Genomic DNA, 12,101 nt, shown 5'->3' on the forward strand with positions numbered 1-12,101 from the left:
TAGATAGATAGATAGATAGATAGATAGATAGATAGATAGATAGATAGATAGATAGATAGATAGATAGATAGATGATAGATATGCACCTATGTGTGTACATATAAAATACATATATGACTGTCACATATAACAAGTAGAGATGCATATATACAAATATAAATATATATTATATGTGTACTTATATTAATAGTAGTAGTAGTAGTAGTATTTATATAATGTTTAAGGCTTTTGAACGACTTAGCATTTGTTATCTCCTGTAACTCGCAGAACAACCCTGTGAGAGAGGTGTTATTATTATTATCTCCTACAAAGGAGGAAACAGAGGCACAGAAAGACTAAGTAAAATTTATTCTCAGTCACGTAGCTAGTATATGAGACAGGATTTGAGCCCACCTCCCAGTTCAGCATCACATCTATTATATTAAATAGCATTATTATGTAGTATCATAATCATGTAGGCCCAGAGGGTTTTCAGGTACATTAATCCTGAGAGTAATATACAGTATTGAGTATTACTCAGCCAGATTATAATAATAGCAGCTAATATTTGTGAAGTTTTTATTATGTGCTAAGGCTTCTATAATTATTATCTCATTTGATCCTCACAATAATGCAGGGAGGTAGGTGCTATTATTATCCCCATTTTACACAGGAGGGAACTGAGGTTGTCAGTTGTTGAGGGTCACAGAGCTAGTGTCTGAGGTTTGAATTGAATTGAAGTTTTCTGACTCCATGACCCACAGTATAGTCACTGTGCCATCTCATTGCCTCAGATTGTATTTCTCCAGTCATCCTCCCCTCTTTCCTACTGATTTCCCATCCTTTTTCTTCCTCTCTTCTATTCTCCACTTCCCATCTCAGGAATGGTCACAGGTGGATCCACCCATGGGGAAAGGCCCAGAGTCAGAAATGAGGCAACCTCCCAACACCATTGCCGTGAAATCTCTTGAATCAGCCACATTTTAAACTCGAAGCTTCTGTACCAGTGTGGTTATCTTCAGCTGCTCCATGATTCTGGAGATGCACTGTTGGTAGCCACCAAATCAAAAGATGTCAGACAAGGTTTTACCTGTAACAGAGATTATTAAGCAGCTTTGATAGTGGCTTCATCCTTTTTCTCTTGTACATCACGATAAAAGGGGCATCTTTGAAATCTTGAGGCCTTGGTCCACTGTTCACTCTCTCATTCTTTCATATCCTCCCCAAGACTGAGAGCCTGATCTCTGCTCCTCTGCTTAGCCCCTTACTGTGCCTTTCCTCCCTTCATTTGTTCCTAGGTCTCCTTCCTTTCTGATATCAGACATCACCCCCTTACCTTTGAACTAAAATAATTTCTAAAATGCCACATCTCTACCAGGGAGAAGAAATGAGGCTAAGTTCAGTTAAAATAGATTTGAGTATTTGACAGCAGAGAGAGTTCTCTGAACCACTGTGGAATTTTTACCTCTTCATCTCTAATCATATATTTTTAAATTGTTTCTTTCTTCCCCACCCACACACACTGGTTAGATTGCTTGGGCAAAAACTGTGTTTTCAACCCACAGTTAATATTCATCTATCATAGAAACCATGGTGATGATTATGATCCAAGTTAGCTTAACATTTCAATGGACATTTTTTGATTCAGAAATATTCTTTAAGGCCCTCTCCTGACTCTCTTTTTGTGATTAGACTACATGAGAGGAGGAAAGAGAAGATTTAATCTTTTACCCAAACTAAACACAGACCATCCTCTGACATGAGTGCACAGATAAGAGAAGATGGCAAATCAAATACTCATGATCACATCTTATTTGCTGCCAAGGAGATAATCCCCAGCAATAACAAAAACACATCAGAGATGTCTAGTGGATGCCTCCACCAGCTGTTAAGTGGACCAATCTCTGGCTTATAAGCACTAGGCTCAGGCAAACTCCCAAACTACTGCTTTTCATGATGATTGTTATTCTAAGGTGCGTTTTTCTCTTAGGACTGAAAAAGCAGCAGTAACATTTACAAAGAAGGCCAGAATTCTATTGAAACATTGCCATTATCCCGGTGTTATGGACAATTATGGAAATGAAGGACTGGGTGAAGAGGGGCTCTGTTTGTATGATGAGGATGAGGGAAAGGAGAAGCTTGAAATCAAAGGTCTAACAATAAATTTGTTTCTAATTCAGTTTTTGAAGGGCAAAATTCACAGAAATTCCAAGCCAACAGTGGACTTAGTAATATTCAAAATGCTCACTTAACCCTGCTTGTTTCACAAAACCCCACAAAATAATAATAATATTCAAAATAAATTATTTCTCCATGTGAAGTATTTTGCAAACTTTAAAGTGTTATATGAATGTTAGAATAGGGAAGAGACCTGGGAATTTACTGATATAAGGAACTCCCAGATCAGGAAATTCTTTCTACTAATTCAAGTGGCATATGCTCTGTAATTTCATCTTGAGAGCTGCCTGGGGCACTCAGAAGTCAATGAATTTGCCATTAGCCATACAGTCAGCATCAAAGATGGGCCTTGAACCCAAATTCTTCTGACTCTAAGACCAGTCCTTTTTCTCTTACTCCATTCTGCCTCTTATGATTATGTAGGATGGGTATAACTCCACATGGGTTATCTAAATAAGTCGACATGCTTCACAGATGATGTGGGTAAATATCTCAAGAATCTGGCCAACCTATAATGTCCTCCTTGAGGGAAGCAGGAAAATTACTTCAGTGGCTGAATGAACTGGAGTGGGGATAGAGTGGAGGCAGGTAAAGTCACTAGCAGATTATGGCAATAGTCTAAGTGTGAGATGATGAGGACCTGGACCAGAGTGGTGGCAATGACAGAGGAGAGAAGAGGGTATATTCAAGAGATGGTGCAAAGGTGAGATCTACAGGCAACAGATTACATATGTGGGGAAAGGTTATGGTGAGAGACAGTGAGAAGTTAGAGGATAACGCCTAGGTTTTGAAACCAAGGGGCTAAGAAGATAGTTACAATGATAAGGAAGATATGTATACATATATATAAAACAAATCATTTCCTTTGTCTGCCTTTCCTATAAAGCTTTTGTTCCTAGATACTGATGGAAATGAATACTAGATTGAGAGTTTGGAGACGTGAGTTTTAAGTCCAGTATCTATGTGACAATAATAATGACTGATATTAATGGAAAGTTGGGCAGCTAAGTGGCACAACTGAATAGAGCATTGGGCTTAGATTAAGGAGGACTCTTCTTGAGTTCAAATCTGGCCTCAGACACTTACTGGAAGTGTAACCCTGGGAAAATCACTTAGCCCTGTTTGCTTCAATTCCCTCATCTATGAAATGAGCTAGAGAAGGAAATGCCAAACTACTCCAGTGTCTTTGCCAAGAAAACCCAAAATGCAGTCAAGAAAAGTCAGAAATGACTGAATAACAGCAGCAATTAATGGAAGGTTAGGTTGAAAAATCACTCTGATAAGTGGGGAGAGGTGATGATGATCTTGTACCAGAATTTAGCCTTTTCTACACCCTCTCATCTACTGGGGAAATTGAACTAGCCTGAAAGTCTGAAAATTTAGGAATCTCAAATTGAAAACCTGTTTGATAGTTATTAGGCAAATGACCACTATCTAGTTTTTAGGCTAGGCTTCAGAGAACAAAATTAGAAGCTACATATAGATTTCTCACCATAAACTGCTCAGGTATGCCAAGGGGGACGGAGATTATAGCTGGTAATAAGAAAGTTAAATTCAAAAAAAAAGATTAAGCTTTCAGGAAGTAGTGAGTGGGGAAGAACTTGTTCTTAATTCTGAAGAATTTGGAGGCTAGGTCTTAGAATCACCTGCTGGTAAAATAAGAGGTTTTTGTCACAGTTTATATGCACAGTTTCTGGCACATAGATGGTTCTTAATAATTTTTTTTCTGACTTGGCTTGAATTTTTCCTAGCCAGTATGCTGAAAGGAATAAGACAAAAACACCTTGTCTAAATGAACTATAATGGGATAAGGGGATGGGATACAGACTTCAAACTACAAATTCATTGCATTATAGCCTCTTGGAGAATAAATGGAGGGTGGGGAGAGAGGAAAAGGAGGGAATAAGTAGTTATTAAGTGCCCAATATGTACCAAACACATGCTAAGTGCTTTTAAGATATAATCACATTTGCAAGCCAAAGATTTCTGATGAACCAGAAGTTAGAGTCAATGGAACAGTGTAAGAAAGTTCAACAGGGCAGAATACAACATAGAATATATCCAGCAGTATCTGAAAAAGACCACTCATCCAGTAAAGGAGCTTCCATCACAGCAGTGTCTAGTGGAACAGGCTTGAGAAAACTATGAGACCAATGGAGAGTAGAACTGGTTGAAACAAAAGAAAATATTACCTCTCTTATTATATTATTATAACATCAGCAGCCTGGCAGCATGGGAAGTGTAGGTGACTCCTCTACATTCCTGCCCTAACAACTCATATTCCTCACAAGTGTGACTTTCCATGTTCATGCCCTGGCCATATATGTTCTTTGCATGTGTATCCCTCTATATATGTTCCCTATATGCGGATACTCTTGCTATTTTTCATATTACTATGTCATTTTACAACATGTCTTTGCTTTGTGTCTTCTGGATGACTATACACATCAGTGGCTTCCCATAAGTTGTGGTTTTAGGGTATGCAGACCCACAAAATACCATGAAGATGAGAGAGTCAGTCTTCTGGAGCACCAGTCCCACCAATTGGAGGAATGTGACACCAGGAGCCACCTTTGCTAGTTGGCTACTAAACTTTTATCACACAAAGTTTACTTCCAGATATGATTTAGCTGATGAATGTAGTGCAGTTATTCTAATGTTCAAGGAATGGCACTTCAAATTTCAGGTTAATCCATTCTATTCTTGGCCAAGCAAGGTGTATCTCAGGTCTGCCTCCTTCCCACCTTCAGCCACTGGACCTTTCAAGATTTCACAATACCCCATGTGAAAGGAAAGTAGCACCAAACAGGAGGCAGCCCCATCTTAGACACAGGCTTACCTAGTGTCTAATCTTTCCTGATAGTTCCAGTAGGAAGAAGAGTACCCTCCCCAGCACCACCACCAGCCCTTCAGATCTCTGGGTCTTATACCTTTTAGGCAACAATAAGGAAAAAGGAACTTATTTAACCATTTCAGGTCTTTTTTACGAACAATCAGTCATGGATCAGTAGTCATGCAAAAGCATTTTCTTTACAACTAAGTAAGTTGACAGAAAACAGTCACAGACTACTTGAACATTGGGTGAATGAGGGAGCAAGATTCTTCTATTGGACATCATCACTCACATATAGAAGCATACTCATAAACCCTGCCCCTCCCATGGCTTAGCAGTAGGCATTCTGTTTTGCAAACTCCAAGGACTGGGTCATCATTGGTCAATTCCCCATTAGATACATGATAGCTATAATAGGGTAAACAATAACCACATAATAAACTGAATATTGTAAAAGTATAAACAACAAACTTAGACCCAAAGAATAGATAAAAGAAGACCATACAAACACATACATGCATCCATACATACAGAAAGAGACAGAGAGAACTTTGCAGAGATCAGTGCACATGAGTGTATAATGTTACATATAGTCAGAATTTTTTTACTATATAAATTGGTTTTAATGGATGATTTTCCTCTTCTTATTTTTCCCTTTAAAAAAATTCTTCATCAGTAGTCACTCTCCTCTGATAGAAGGGATGCAGAGGGAAATCTAGTCAATATAAAAAAACAAATACTTTTACAACTTATTTTAAAATTTATTTTTAAAATATAACAAGAATATGTTGAATTTTCTTAAAATAATTAATTTTGTATCCTATTTTCTAAGGATTTCTGTAGGAATTCTGATTCATATCTCTCCCTTTGAAATTTTACTACCCCTTCTCCCTCCACAAATTGAGCCCTAAATCAAGCAATTTTTATTTCTATTTTACATATTAAACTAAAAAAAGTACTATGAGGATTGTGTCACCAGGGCTTCTCTAGATAGTAACCTAGAGTCTAGGAACTTGTTTTCAAAAGATTTTTATAACTATTTCAATATAATGTGTTTCCTTTGTAATGCTACATTTCATGTTACATATATTTTAAAATATTATTCTGAGAAAGGATCCATTAGGCTTCACCATCTTGCCAAAGGGGGCCATGACAAAAATAAAGAATAAAACCCATGGCAGCACATTAAACTTACCTCTGACTTCTCAGAGGTTAAGTGACTTTCCCAAGGTCCCATAACTAGAAAAGATTTGAACCCAGGATGTTTAGACTAGCACTATATTCATTTAATTAGGCTGCCTTTCTCCAATGCCTGAGCAAAAACAAAACAAGATAAACCTTATACTGATAAAAATGAAAAATAAAAAAGAAATTCCCCCTACTAGTCTCAAATAGAATAAGAACAAAAGATCTTAATATGAACACCCCTATGGGGAGAGTACTTATCTTAATGAAATAAAAACTGTCATTTTTAAAGGCTACCCCTAGAGTAAGTGAGATCAAATGAAAAGATGTGGGAAAGAAACCAATCAGAAAATATGGGCCACACGCAAATTCTGAGATGCCTTGCCCTTGGGATGCTTCAGGTCAACTTTGCTTTCTCCAGAAACAAAGTTGACTCATAGAGTATTAAAATAAAAGAGCAACATGGTTTAAATAACATTTTGGTTAGCTTAATGTATTTTTAATAGAAAGATCTGCCTTATAGATCTAATTTATTTCCAAAATGATTCCAGCCTTTGGATAAACCAAGAAAATGGACAAAATACATTGGGAAGCTGATAGATAACACCCATGGAAATAAAAAAATCCCTGAAGGAAATTATTATATCTTTTTTAATTTAAGGTATTATTGTACATTAGATTCTATTCCTTTAATAGGAAGAATTCATGTGTCTCCAGATTAGGACTTTTAAATGTAGCTTGAATTCAAAATATACATGATGCATATTTTCCCTTTCAATTATTAGTACACATACAAAACATACCTACACATTACACAAAAGAATGAAACTTCCCTTGGTAAGGAAATGAAGACTTTTGAATCTTGAATTCATTAATTCACTTGGGAATCAATTAAATCAATTTATTTCTCTACATTGGTTGAAACAAAGAGAGGAGGGAAGGAAGGGAGGGAGGGAGGGAAGAGGGAAGGAGGGAAAGTGGGAAGAGAGAGAAGGATGAGGAGCAAGGGAGGAAGAAAAGGAAGGAATGAGAGAAGGGAAAAAACAAGGAATGAAGGAAATAGAGAGAATTGTCTCTAAAGAAGTGTTCGAACTAATGTCAGCAATAGACCAAGGAGGTCTATCTACTGTCAATTTTGTGTTATAGAGAGGGTGCTGGAGCCAAAAGGAGCTGTCTTACTAGAAAGCTGATTGCTATATATTCAGGGTAAGCATTTACACTTGAAAACTGACATATACTGTAAATCAGAGTTTAATTTATTATTTTGGTGATTGTCTATAGACAAGAAAGTTATGGAGGAAAATGTTACTATTTATTTCAATTTAGACTTAAGTTTGACATATGAAAATTTGCTTTGGGTGGGGATGCAGTTTGTAATTTATAATCTTAGATGTTTATGGAACTAAGGTGTTAATTTACTCATCCATGGTCCCATGGTTAGTATGTGTCAGAGGCAGAATTTTAACTCAGATCTTTCTGACTCAAGGATTAACCCTATATCCACTACATGAAACTGCCTTTTCTAAAACAAGCAAACAAATATGGCTGACATTTGAAGTGGAATGGATTGGAATGGAGTGGACTTGAGTGGAAGGAATAAAATGGAGTAGAGTGGAATTACTAGAATAGAATTAATAGAATAGAATGGAGTGGAGTGGAATAAAGTGGAATGCAGTGCAATAGAGTGGAATGGAGTAGAGTAGAATATAATAGAGTGGAATGGAATGGAGAGAAGTGGAGTGGAAGGGAGTGGAGTAGAGAGGAATGGTGTGGAGTGGAATGGAGTGGAGTAGAATGGACTGGAATGGGATTGAGTGGAATGGAGTAGAGAGGAATGAAGTGGAGCGGAACAGAATGAGTGGAATTTAGTGGATTTGAGTGGGGAGGAGTGGAATAGAGTAGAGTAGAATGACTCTGGAAACAAAGAAGTCTTCAGACACCAAGTTAATCAATAAGCATGTGCTAGGTGCCAGAAGCCATCTTTCTGCCTGTGTGTCTTTTCTTTCTTGCATAATTTCACACATTCTTCATAGTAAAACCTCCCTATTCATTGACATTTGGCAACTTATGTTTGTATGTATCATGTTATCAATTTTAATGTAAATCCTAGTGGAAATAGATTAAAAATTCATGGTATTTACATGATAATAAATAGCTTATTTTTTCAACTGATTCTTATAACACTCAAGCATTCTATTCTTGTTCTTAAACAGGAAAGCTAGTGAATGTTTCATCAAGATCATATTTTGCACCTGCTGAATTTCATTCTACAGCTGCATTTGAGTGGGGAAATGAGAGAAAGGAGAATTTTATGGAAGGCATATGTATAAATCCTAATTAGAAACTTTACTACCATTGGGCTGAAAATCTATAAAGTGCTCTTATTTTTCCCTGAAAATATAACTTCCGAAGAAAAAAAAATTCTCATTATACTCTCCTATACCATTGTAAGCAGTCTATATATCTCCTCCAGAAATATAATTCAGATTGTTGATTCGCTAGAACTAGACATAAATATTCATTTCTACCTAAAAATCAGATTCTAATGGAATTTCAGATCAAATCTTTATAGGGGTAAAAAAAAAAAAGGCTATTTGGTGGTTGGGGCCAAAGGTAGAAAAAAAAGTGTCCCAAAGCTATTATTCCCTCCAGATAAAAAGATATCATGAGCAAAATAAAGCATTTCTCCATTATAAAAGACAGATGCTTACATCTGATGGAAGGTGGGCTCTTGGGGGCAGGCACTTTATTTTCTCTATTCATATAATCAAGACCCAGCACCTCACGTGTAGAAAGAGTAGAAATTTAATAAATGTTAAATTGATTGGTCGCAGAGATTATAAATACAATAGTAATTAGAGGAAAGATTTGTATTATGATTTCAGGTTCCAGAAATCATTTTACCGAAGCTATCTCACATTCTCACAACCTTGAAAACTCTTATTATTCCCATTTTACAGATAAGGAAACTGAAACTAAGAGTGGTTAAGGGACCTAGCCAAGGTCATACAAAGTCTGAGGTTGAGGTGTTTTTATTTTTGCTCTTTTGGAGGGGATAGGGCAGGGCAATTGGGGTTAAGTGAATTGCCCAAGGTCTGAGGTTGAGGTTTAACCCAGGTCTTCCTATTTACATTGCCATCACAACTGTGTGGTTTGTCCTTCCTTCTCAAAGAGGACCATGACATCAGGAAGATGATACCATGATTTTCAAGTAAATAGGATTTAATTGAGGGAAGGTTATGAAAAGTCCCCAGCCTCACTTTCTCCTCTGGAGTCATCTGGGTCCAGTTATGTCCAGATATAAATCAGGACAACAGGAGATGACCCCACATAGCACAGTGGATAGACTTGGAATCAGGCATAACTGAGTTCACATTCATCTTCAGATGCTTATTCTCTTTGTGAGCAAGGACAGATTCTTGAACCCTATGAGCCCTATTTTCTTCATTTGTAGAATAGAAATAATAATAAATAGGTGGAACAAAGATGGGGGAGTAGAAGCATGACCTCCCCATGGCTCCATCTTCCACCTTCCCCAATCCATGTAAAAAGGAAACAAACTTTGGAGCTTCAGGACCCACAAAATTACACAAAGAAGCTAACCTCCCACTGAGGACAGCCCAGCACACAGCACTCTGGGAGCTGAGCCCAGCCCCACACAGAGGCTTTAGCCCCAGGGTGGGCCTGACCAGCCACCAGCCAGAGGGACTCCAGATAAGCAGCAGCTGTGGCCTTTTCCAGATTTATCAACACATAGATGCAAAAGACAAAGTGAGAGGTCAGTGCAGTCTGGACTTTGGGAGCCAGTAAGTGGGAGTGCGTGGCTTTTGCCCCCCGGGGCGAGAAGCTACTGAGACACTGGCACAGCCAGCCAGAGCTACCTGGTAGCTTCAGCTACTGGCCTGCAGAGTGTAGAGGGACCAAGCACCAGTCTGAGGGGTAATCTCTCTTGCTTTAACCTTCTTCGATCTGGATTGCAGTCTAGGGTAGAGGTCCTGGGGCATAAGTCCAGCTTGCCAGAGCATGTGGAGACCTCAGAGAGAGCACCCATCTAATACCTCCAGCAGCTGAGAAAACCCCAGCGTTTGGGATGAAAGCTCCCCTGTCTGGTGGCAGAGTCCTACTGTGACAAAAAGCCCAGGGGTCAAGTGACTGAGGGGTAACATGAACAAGCAAAGGAAACAAAGCACCCTTGCTCTTCCTTTTCCCCCAGCCCCCCCCCCCACCCTGCCTCCCCCCCCCCCCCCCCCCCCCCCCCCCCCCCCACCCCCCGCTCTTACCTTCTCTGAGAGTCACCTGTGGCCACCTTGTGCAGGAGGCATGGAATACTCGTGTCCCCATGTCCCCTCGGCCCCTGCTTACCTGTGTCTTTATTCTTCCCCAAATCAAGTGACTGAAGCAGTAAAGGAGCCATAGACCTGGGTTACCGCCACTTTGACTGTGCCTTTGTCTATCACAATGAAAAGGAGGTAGCAGAAGGTATCCAGCAAAAGATCAAGGAAGGCATTGTGAAACGGGAGGACCTTTTCATCGTCTCCAAGCTCTGGAATACTTTCCATGAGAAGGACCTTGTGAAACATGCTTGCCTAAATAGCTTGAAGGATCTACAGTTGGACTACTTGGAGCTTTACCTTATGCATTGGCCTATGGGGTTTAAGGCAGGGGACGATGACTTACCAACAGACCAGAATGGGATGAATATTGCCAGTGAAACAGACTACTTGGACACATGGGAGGCCATAGAGGATCTGTTAAGTGAGGGACTGGTGAAAGCTATAGGGGTTTCAAATTTCAACCATAAACAAATTGAGAGACTGTTGAACAAGCCTTATTTATGATACAAGCCAACTAATAACCAGATAGAGAGCCACCCATTCCTCACTCAGGAGAAGCTGATCAACTTTTGCCATTCAAAAGGTATCTCTGTGACAGCCTATAGTCCACTTGGGGGCACAAGTGATGTCTTTAATTAACCCATTATTAAGAAGATTGCTGAAAATTACAAGAAATCTGAAGCTCAGGTTTGGATCTGATTTCAGATACAGAGAAATGTGGTGGTAATCCCTAAGTCTGTCACACCAAGTCGAATAAAAGAGAACTTGCAAGTGTTTGATTTTGAACTCACAAAAGTAGACATGGATGCCCTCTTCAGCCTGAACAGGAATCTTCAATTGGCTGAATTTCCCAATGCTAAAAATCGCAAATACTATCCTTTCAACATCGAATACTGAGGAGGGTCTGGACTGATTTTCTTCCCATCTGAGTACAAAGACAGCAATCTCAACCTCTAGAAAACTTTCTCTACTACCCCAATTCTAGAAAGTGTTTTGTGGCTTAAAAAATGTTTGTAGTAGAAGCTTTGATTGGGAGGTATAATGATTTGGAAGTTGGTCAGACTTTCCATTTTTTTTGCAAAGTCTCTAGTACTGTCTAACAAACAAACAAAAACAGGGTATTGAGGGATTCTAGAATATTAACAACTAAATTGCTAATGTCAACCTGTGTGCTGCTGTGCCTCAATTTACCTTATCTGATTAATTCACTGTGGAGAAATGCATGACTGTTAATAAAGTAATGGTAAGTGAAAAAAAAGAAACAAAGCAGACAGAATATTCCAACATTACACTCCAATTTTAGGGACAAAAAGAAGCAAAGCATGGAACAGGAGGATAACAGTGAAGTCAGAACTCCTGCACCAAAAGCTTCAAAGGAAAAGATGAGCTGGTTACAGGCCATAGAGGACCTTAAGAAGCAGATAAGAGAAGTGGAGGAAAAATTGGGAAGAGAAGTGGGAACAATGCAAGAAAATTATGAAATGAGAGTCAACAGCATGACTGAGGAAAATAATAACTTAAAAAACAGACTGACTCAAATGGCAAAAGAGGCTCAAAAAGGCAATGAGGAGAAGAATGCCTTAAAAAACCAA

At 38.7% G+C, this 12,101-nt stretch overlaps 1 pseudogene; it reads left to right on the forward strand.

The window, feature by feature from the left end:
- The first annotated feature begins 10,495 nt into the window (after window positions 1-10,495).
- LOC138166576 (1,5-anhydro-D-fructose reductase pseudogene) lies at window positions 10,496-11,784 on the forward strand (annotated as a pseudogene).
- Window positions 11,785-12,101: the final 317 nt, after the last annotated feature.

This window comes from Petaurus breviceps, unplaced genomic scaffold (assembly GCF_028583685.1).
Source record: "Petaurus breviceps papuanus isolate PSGF00001 unplaced genomic scaffold, PetGlider_PUasm1.0 225, whole genome shotgun sequence".
Taxonomy (NCBI): domain Eukaryota; kingdom Metazoa; phylum Chordata; class Mammalia; order Diprotodontia; family Petauridae; genus Petaurus; species Petaurus breviceps.